The sequence below is a fragment of the Macrotis lagotis genome, chromosome 2 (genome assembly GCF_037893015.1).
Source record: "Macrotis lagotis isolate mMagLag1 chromosome 2, bilby.v1.9.chrom.fasta, whole genome shotgun sequence".
In the NCBI taxonomy this organism is placed as follows: domain Eukaryota; kingdom Metazoa; phylum Chordata; class Mammalia; order Peramelemorphia; family Peramelidae; genus Macrotis; species Macrotis lagotis.
Genome location: NC_133659.1, coordinates 196,216,442 through 196,222,710, shown reverse-complemented (window position 1 = coordinate 196,222,710; position 6,269 = coordinate 196,216,442). Strand labels below are relative to the sequence as shown.

The 6,269-nt window shown below is 38.3% G+C and overlaps 1 pseudogene; it reads left to right on the top strand.

Moving 5' to 3' along the window:
• Positions 1–5,256: 5,256 nt before the first annotated feature.
• LOC141513963 (ubiquitin-conjugating enzyme E2 N-like) lies at positions 5,257–5,714 on the top strand (annotated as a pseudogene).
• Positions 5,715–6,269: the final 555 nt, after the last annotated feature.

The window sequence follows — 6,269 nt, the reverse complement described above, 5'->3', positions numbered from 1 at the left end:
ACAAGAAAGAATTATTAAAGAAATGTTTAATATTTTGACAAGTGAAAAAAATGCTTTGAGTAAGTTTGCAGAAGATAAGCTCCCATCCTACCACTTGTATTCAATTACAAAAAGCAGTAAAAGATGAGAAGAATGAGATCATGATAATAATTATAATAACTTATAGAAGTACCTTTTGAACAAACAGAAATCCCTTTATGGAGCAACAGTAAATACTGACAACAGGTTTTCTTACTGGAATTGTGAAATGCAACTGGATTTGTGAAAGGAATTCTGATTATAACATGCCAGGCAAGTGAACTCAAATCAGTCCATTTCATGGACTGTTATAAAATTTTCCCTGACCCACCCATCTTTGACATAACAGCTTTACTAAGCCAGTTATCTTGTCCCCACCTCTCAAGCAGTGGTGGGATTCAGCCAGTAATGGTCTTGAAGAACCAATACCTAATGTTATGTTGGATTTGGCAAACCAATTGTTAATTTATTTGAATCCCACCATTGCCCCCAAGTCTTTTCTTCCTTGGTTCCTTTAATAGTAGTTATATGTTATAGATATAGGACATAGATTCTAGGCCTATCAGTATTCTGGTTTATCCCCCTCTGAATGATCCCTAGAGAATCCCTTTTCTTTTGAATAGCTCCCAAGCTGAATCCAACCTTTCAGATGTGGTCTTTGCCAGGCAGGACACAGGGCACACTGGAACTCCACTTCCCTCTGCATAGAAGTTATGACTCTCTTAATGTAGTTCAATTTCACATTAGTTTTCTTTTTTTCTTTTGACTGCCTCTTTAATCTGTGAACTCAAGTTTAAAAATCCCCAGATCTTTTTCAGACAAGCTCTATTCTAATCCTGCCTCCCCAATCCTGTTTTTGTGAAGTTGATTTTTTTTGGAAATTAAGGATATCCCTATCCCTACTGAATTAATTTTATTCAATTTAGCCCCCTGCTTTAGATAGTCAAGATCTCTTTGAATTCTAACTCTGTCATCCAGTATGTAAAGTATTACTCTCACTTTTTTGTCATTCTTGATTTAATGAGCATACTATTTCTGCCTTTATCCAAGTCACTGGTAAAAATAACTGATCTAATGTTTTCCTTTATAAAACATTATTAACTTGTTTTTGTAAAAACATATATTTTACCAATGTCATAACATATATTTCCTATAATAACCAGGCTTTAATGCCCTTCTCATCATTCTACATAGGTACACATTGCCCCTACTTCCAAGTGACCCTGGAAAATTTTTGAATAGATTTCATGTCTAGGTCTTTGTTTCTAGATATTAGGAAACATCCTACCCTGAGCTTGGCATAGCAACAATCCTTTTCATTAACCTTCTGGATGATCTTGGCCAAGGAAAAACCCCAGAAATGGGATTTATGATTTTAACTATTTAGCCTTATTTCCTGGGAGACCCTGACCTGAGAACTGGAATTGCAACTGACATTCTGCAACAGAAAATGATTGGTCATATCTCCTGACACTGAAAATTTCCTGTGCTTGTAACCACTAAGTGAACTGAACCAGGTGCTGAACTCCTGTTCCTGCCATCTTAAGTCTGGTTATCTACCCCCCTGAATGATCATAAAGGCTCAATGACCCTTAAGACTTGAGGTAATCTCAAGACCCCACAATTATAATTAATAACTTGGAGACTGTTCCCACAGGAGCCAAGAATACCTCTATTGTCTCAAAAATGCCTACACCTCAGGACCTGCCATGGGATCTGTTTGCTAAAGACCTAAGAATGACTGTGTTGGGTTCTGCTTTTTTTCATAATTCATAAGCCCTCTTTCCAAGAGTTCTTCCACTTGCAAGGAAGGAAAACCCATTTAAGGTTGTTTTAGTGGTAACACCCTTCACTAAATCTGTACTGGCTGAATATCTCTTGGTAATAGTGGAAGGAAAAGTCCAGGTCTTTTGCTGTCTTATATCTTGGCTTGGCCTCTAGACCATTCCTTCAGCTTTGAGACCACAACCAATAGTTTCAGTCAACCAATTCATTCCTAATTCAGACTTTTAGTGGATAATGAGTCAAATGGGCAAGTCCACATCTTCCATGACAGAGGCAAAGTCACCAATAAAGGCTTTTTTCCTCTATAAATTCATCAAGTTAATTAGGAAACTCCTTTGATCAAGACCCCATGTTATGCAACACACTTTATGTTGACAGAAAGGTGGGGTATACTTTTTAAATTTGACAATATGGTATTAACATCTAGAGAAGATACTTGTTAGCCTAAGAATAGGAAGGAACAAACAAAAGAGGCAGCCTTAAACAAATTTTATTCTTGCTGGTCTAGAACAAGTGTTTTAGATTATCATGTTCTCATTGCTTAATGGAGGCTGAGATTCTGGTTGGAGAAAGCTGCTCCTCTCCCAACCCACTTCTGGAGAAACAGGTTAAAAAGTCCTGACATGATTTGTAGCTGGAAAGGAAGTGAGTATTGAAAGGCTGCCTTAGTCTCTTTACTGATGTCTAAATCTAAAATGTCTAAATCTAAATATTTACTTTGATTCTCTCCTGTAACTAATAAAACTTATTTCTTGGGCATAATTCATTCTTCTCCCTACACTATCCCCATGTGTAGGAACCAAAACCTCTTTTATTTATTTCTTTTTAAATGAATGTCATGTAAAAACAATTTTTCTTTTTTAAAAATTTTTTTATTTATTTAACACAATGGGATTAAGAGTAACTTGCCCAAGGTCACACAGCTGGGCAATTAAGTGTCTGAGGTCATATTTGAACTCAGGACCTCCTGAATCCAGGGCTGGTACTCTCTATCCACTGTGCTACCTAACTGCCCCTTTATAAAAACAATTTTTTTAACATTTTTTTTAATTTGAACTCCATCAACATTTTGTAAAAAATGAATACTAAAACTTGTCTTTACATTGGATTGGAATAGAAATACTGAGTTCAAAATTATCTCCATCCTTTCCTTCCTTTTTTCCCTGAGATATAAGCAAGATATAGATTATACATGTAGTATCAGACAAAAATGAGAGAAATCATTATTATATAATCAATTACTGGAGAGATACAGGGTTCCCCCCCCCCCATTTCTTCATTCTCTACTGGGTCAGGTTGATGAAGGGAGTCATGGGCATAGGAGATGTGTTTAAAAACATATTGTCTGTGTCTGTTCTGGGGGGGGGGGGCTATTGTTCAAAGTGACTCCATTGTTTAAAGTGAATTTTTCAGAGATGGGAGTAGCCTCAGCTTGTTCCCCCTCCTCCAGCTTCCAGTTTCCAGTCTACTTGACTTTGGCAATTGATGGGTGAAGTTGTTGTGCAACAATCATCTTCCACAGAAAATGATGTATTGAACTTAAAGATCACTCACCTTGAGACAGGAAAGACCAGCATGTAGCTTGTCTCTTAGAGAATACCTGGAGCCAGGTGCTGGACCACTCCCCAAGTGCCACCACAGTTCAATTTACTACAGAAGTGATTTAAGTAGGACTGGAAGAGAAGCTGACTTTTCACTTTCTTTTCCCTCAGGCACCTGGCCTGGTCCTTTGCTATTTAATCTGTCCTCAAGCTGTTTACTGACTCTTCAGGAGGAGAAAAGATTTTAATCAGTAAACTTTTCAGAAGTGTGAAAATAAATACTAAACTTTCACTTCCAGAGCTAAAATGTTAATTCCTTCACTTGTGAGAACCCTCCAATCTTAATTGGTGACACCAATCCTCCAGTAACAAAGTCAGTATCTGAAGGACATTGTTGATTACGAGATTGAATTAATTTTCTCCTTAATCTTGTTCAGATCCCAGTATTCCACTCAGGTGTGGGAAGGAGGGGCAGGAGGAAGAAGGTGAAGATCCTTTGTCTAGATTGCCTGAGGCTGAGGATGGTTTGGGATCCTGAGTGATCTTAGGCAAGGCTCCCCAATCCCCAAGAATGAGTCCGCCTCTCACTACAATAGTCATTCTGCTTATTAACCAATCAGGGTTGATTTCTACCCTCAGAAATACCCACTCTTCTAAGGGCCTATAAAGAGTTAAATGCCTGGGGCAGCTAGGTGGCATAGCTAATAAAGCACCAGCCTAGGAGTCAGGAGGACCTGAGTTTAAATTCAGCTTCAGACACTTACTAATTACCTAGCTGTGTGACCTTGGGCAAGTCACTTAACCCTATTGCCTTGCCAAAAAAAAAAAAAAAACACCTTAAAAAGGAGTAAAGTGGGTTCAATGAACGGCATTCGAGGATGTCACTGACCCCTTTTATTATCTGATAGTATTATTAACAAAATGATTTCCCAGAAACTTCATCTCTCATTTTATATACCACAAAATCTATTTTCATGTATATACTTCATTCTCTTTTTTTTAGGTTTTTGCAAGGCAAATGGGGTTAAGTGGCTTAAGTTAAGTGGTTAAGGCCACACAGCTAGGTAATTATTAAGTGTCTGAGGGCAGATCTGAACTCAGATACTCCTGACTCCAGGGTCGAAGCTCTATCTACTGTGCCACCAAGCCACCCCTACTTCATTCTTTTTTTTAAAAAAAATTATTTATTTAAGACAATGGGGTTGAGTGACTTGCCCAAGGTCACACAGTTAAGCATTTATTAAGAGTCTGAAGTCAAATTTGAACTCAGGTCCTCCTGACTCCAAGGCCAGTGTTCTGTCTGTTGCACCATGTAGTTGCCCCTATAATTTAGTCTTGTATAGCAGTAGTTAAAAGAGAGATGTTTGAGTCTGGTGAATTGTGGACTTGGAAAGAAGAAACCCAAGTTTTACTCCCAGCTCCACCACTTCCTAATTATGGGAGGGCAAAAAAGTCACTGCCTCTCTGACCCTCATTCCTACATCTGAAAATAAGGAAAATAGCAAAAGTAAAGACCCCTGTATACACGTGATTTCTGTGAAAGTGCTTTGTAGATTGTAAAGCCCTATGGGGAAGATAATAAAACAATTCCATTGTTATGAGAGCTTTATAAGACTATAGAACATTTGTTTTTTCCAATTATATGCAAATACAGTTCATTCTTTTGCAAGTTTTTGAGTTTCACATTTTTCTGCCACCCTCTCTTCTGCCCCACTTTCCCCCAGCAAACAATCTGATGTTTGCTTATACAATTGTGTTTAACATAATTCCATATTAGTTTGTTATGAAACAAGAATTAGAACTGGGGGGGGGGGGGGACAACCACAAGAAAGAAACAAACTTCCACTCCTTCGTGAGGCGAGCTGCTGGAGCCAGAGATGAGACCCCCAGGCTGAATTCCGGATCAGACAAGATGGCCAGGCTGCCCCGCAGGATTATTAAGGAAACCCAGGGTTTGCTGATAGAACTAGTTCTGGGATAAAAGCAGAACCAGATGAAAGCAAGGCCCGTTATTTTCATGTGGTCATTGCAGGCCCACAGGATTTCCCCTTTGAGGGAGGGACTTTTAAACTTGAACTATTTCTTCCAGAAGAATATCCAATGGCAGCTCCTAAAGTATGTTTCATGACCAAAATTTATCACCCTAATATAGACAAGTTGGGAAGAATATGTTTAGATATTTTGAAAGATAAATGGTCTCCAGCACTGCAGATCCGAACAGTGCTGCTTTCAATCCAAGCTTTGTTAAGTGCTCCCAATCCTGACGATCCATTAGCAACCGATGCAGCCGGGCAGTGGAAGTCCGGTGAAGCCCAAGCCATAGAAACTGCCAGAGCATGGCCTAGGCTATATGCCATGAATAATATTTAAATTCAATCTCAACATCAAGTATGCATCACTTCTCCCGTTCTGCGAAGTCCTCTTCTTTTTTCGTTTGCATTTAATGGACACAGTCTTAGAAACATTACAGAATAAAAACCCAGACCATCTTCAGTCCTCTGGTGATTAAATGCACATTAGCAAGGGAAAAGAAAAAGAAACAACAAAAGAAATTTTAAAAAAGTGATCATAGGGGGCAGCTTAGGTGGCATAGTGGATAAAGCATTGGCCCTCAATTCAGTTGGTCCTGAGTTCAAATTTGATCTCAGACATGTAATCATTGCCTAGCTGTGTGACCTTGGGCAAGTCGCTTAACTCCATTGCCTTAAATTAATAAAAAAAAATTTAAAAGTGAAGGTAGTATGTTTTGCTCTGCATTCAGATCTCCATAGTTTTTTGTTGATGTTTTTCATTTTTTTTTTTCTGGATGTAGATATCATTTTCCATAATAGGTCTCTCAGGATTGTCTTTGATCATTGAACTATATTGAGAGGATCCACATATATCATAGTTGATTCATTTCACAATGTTGCTATTAATGAGTAC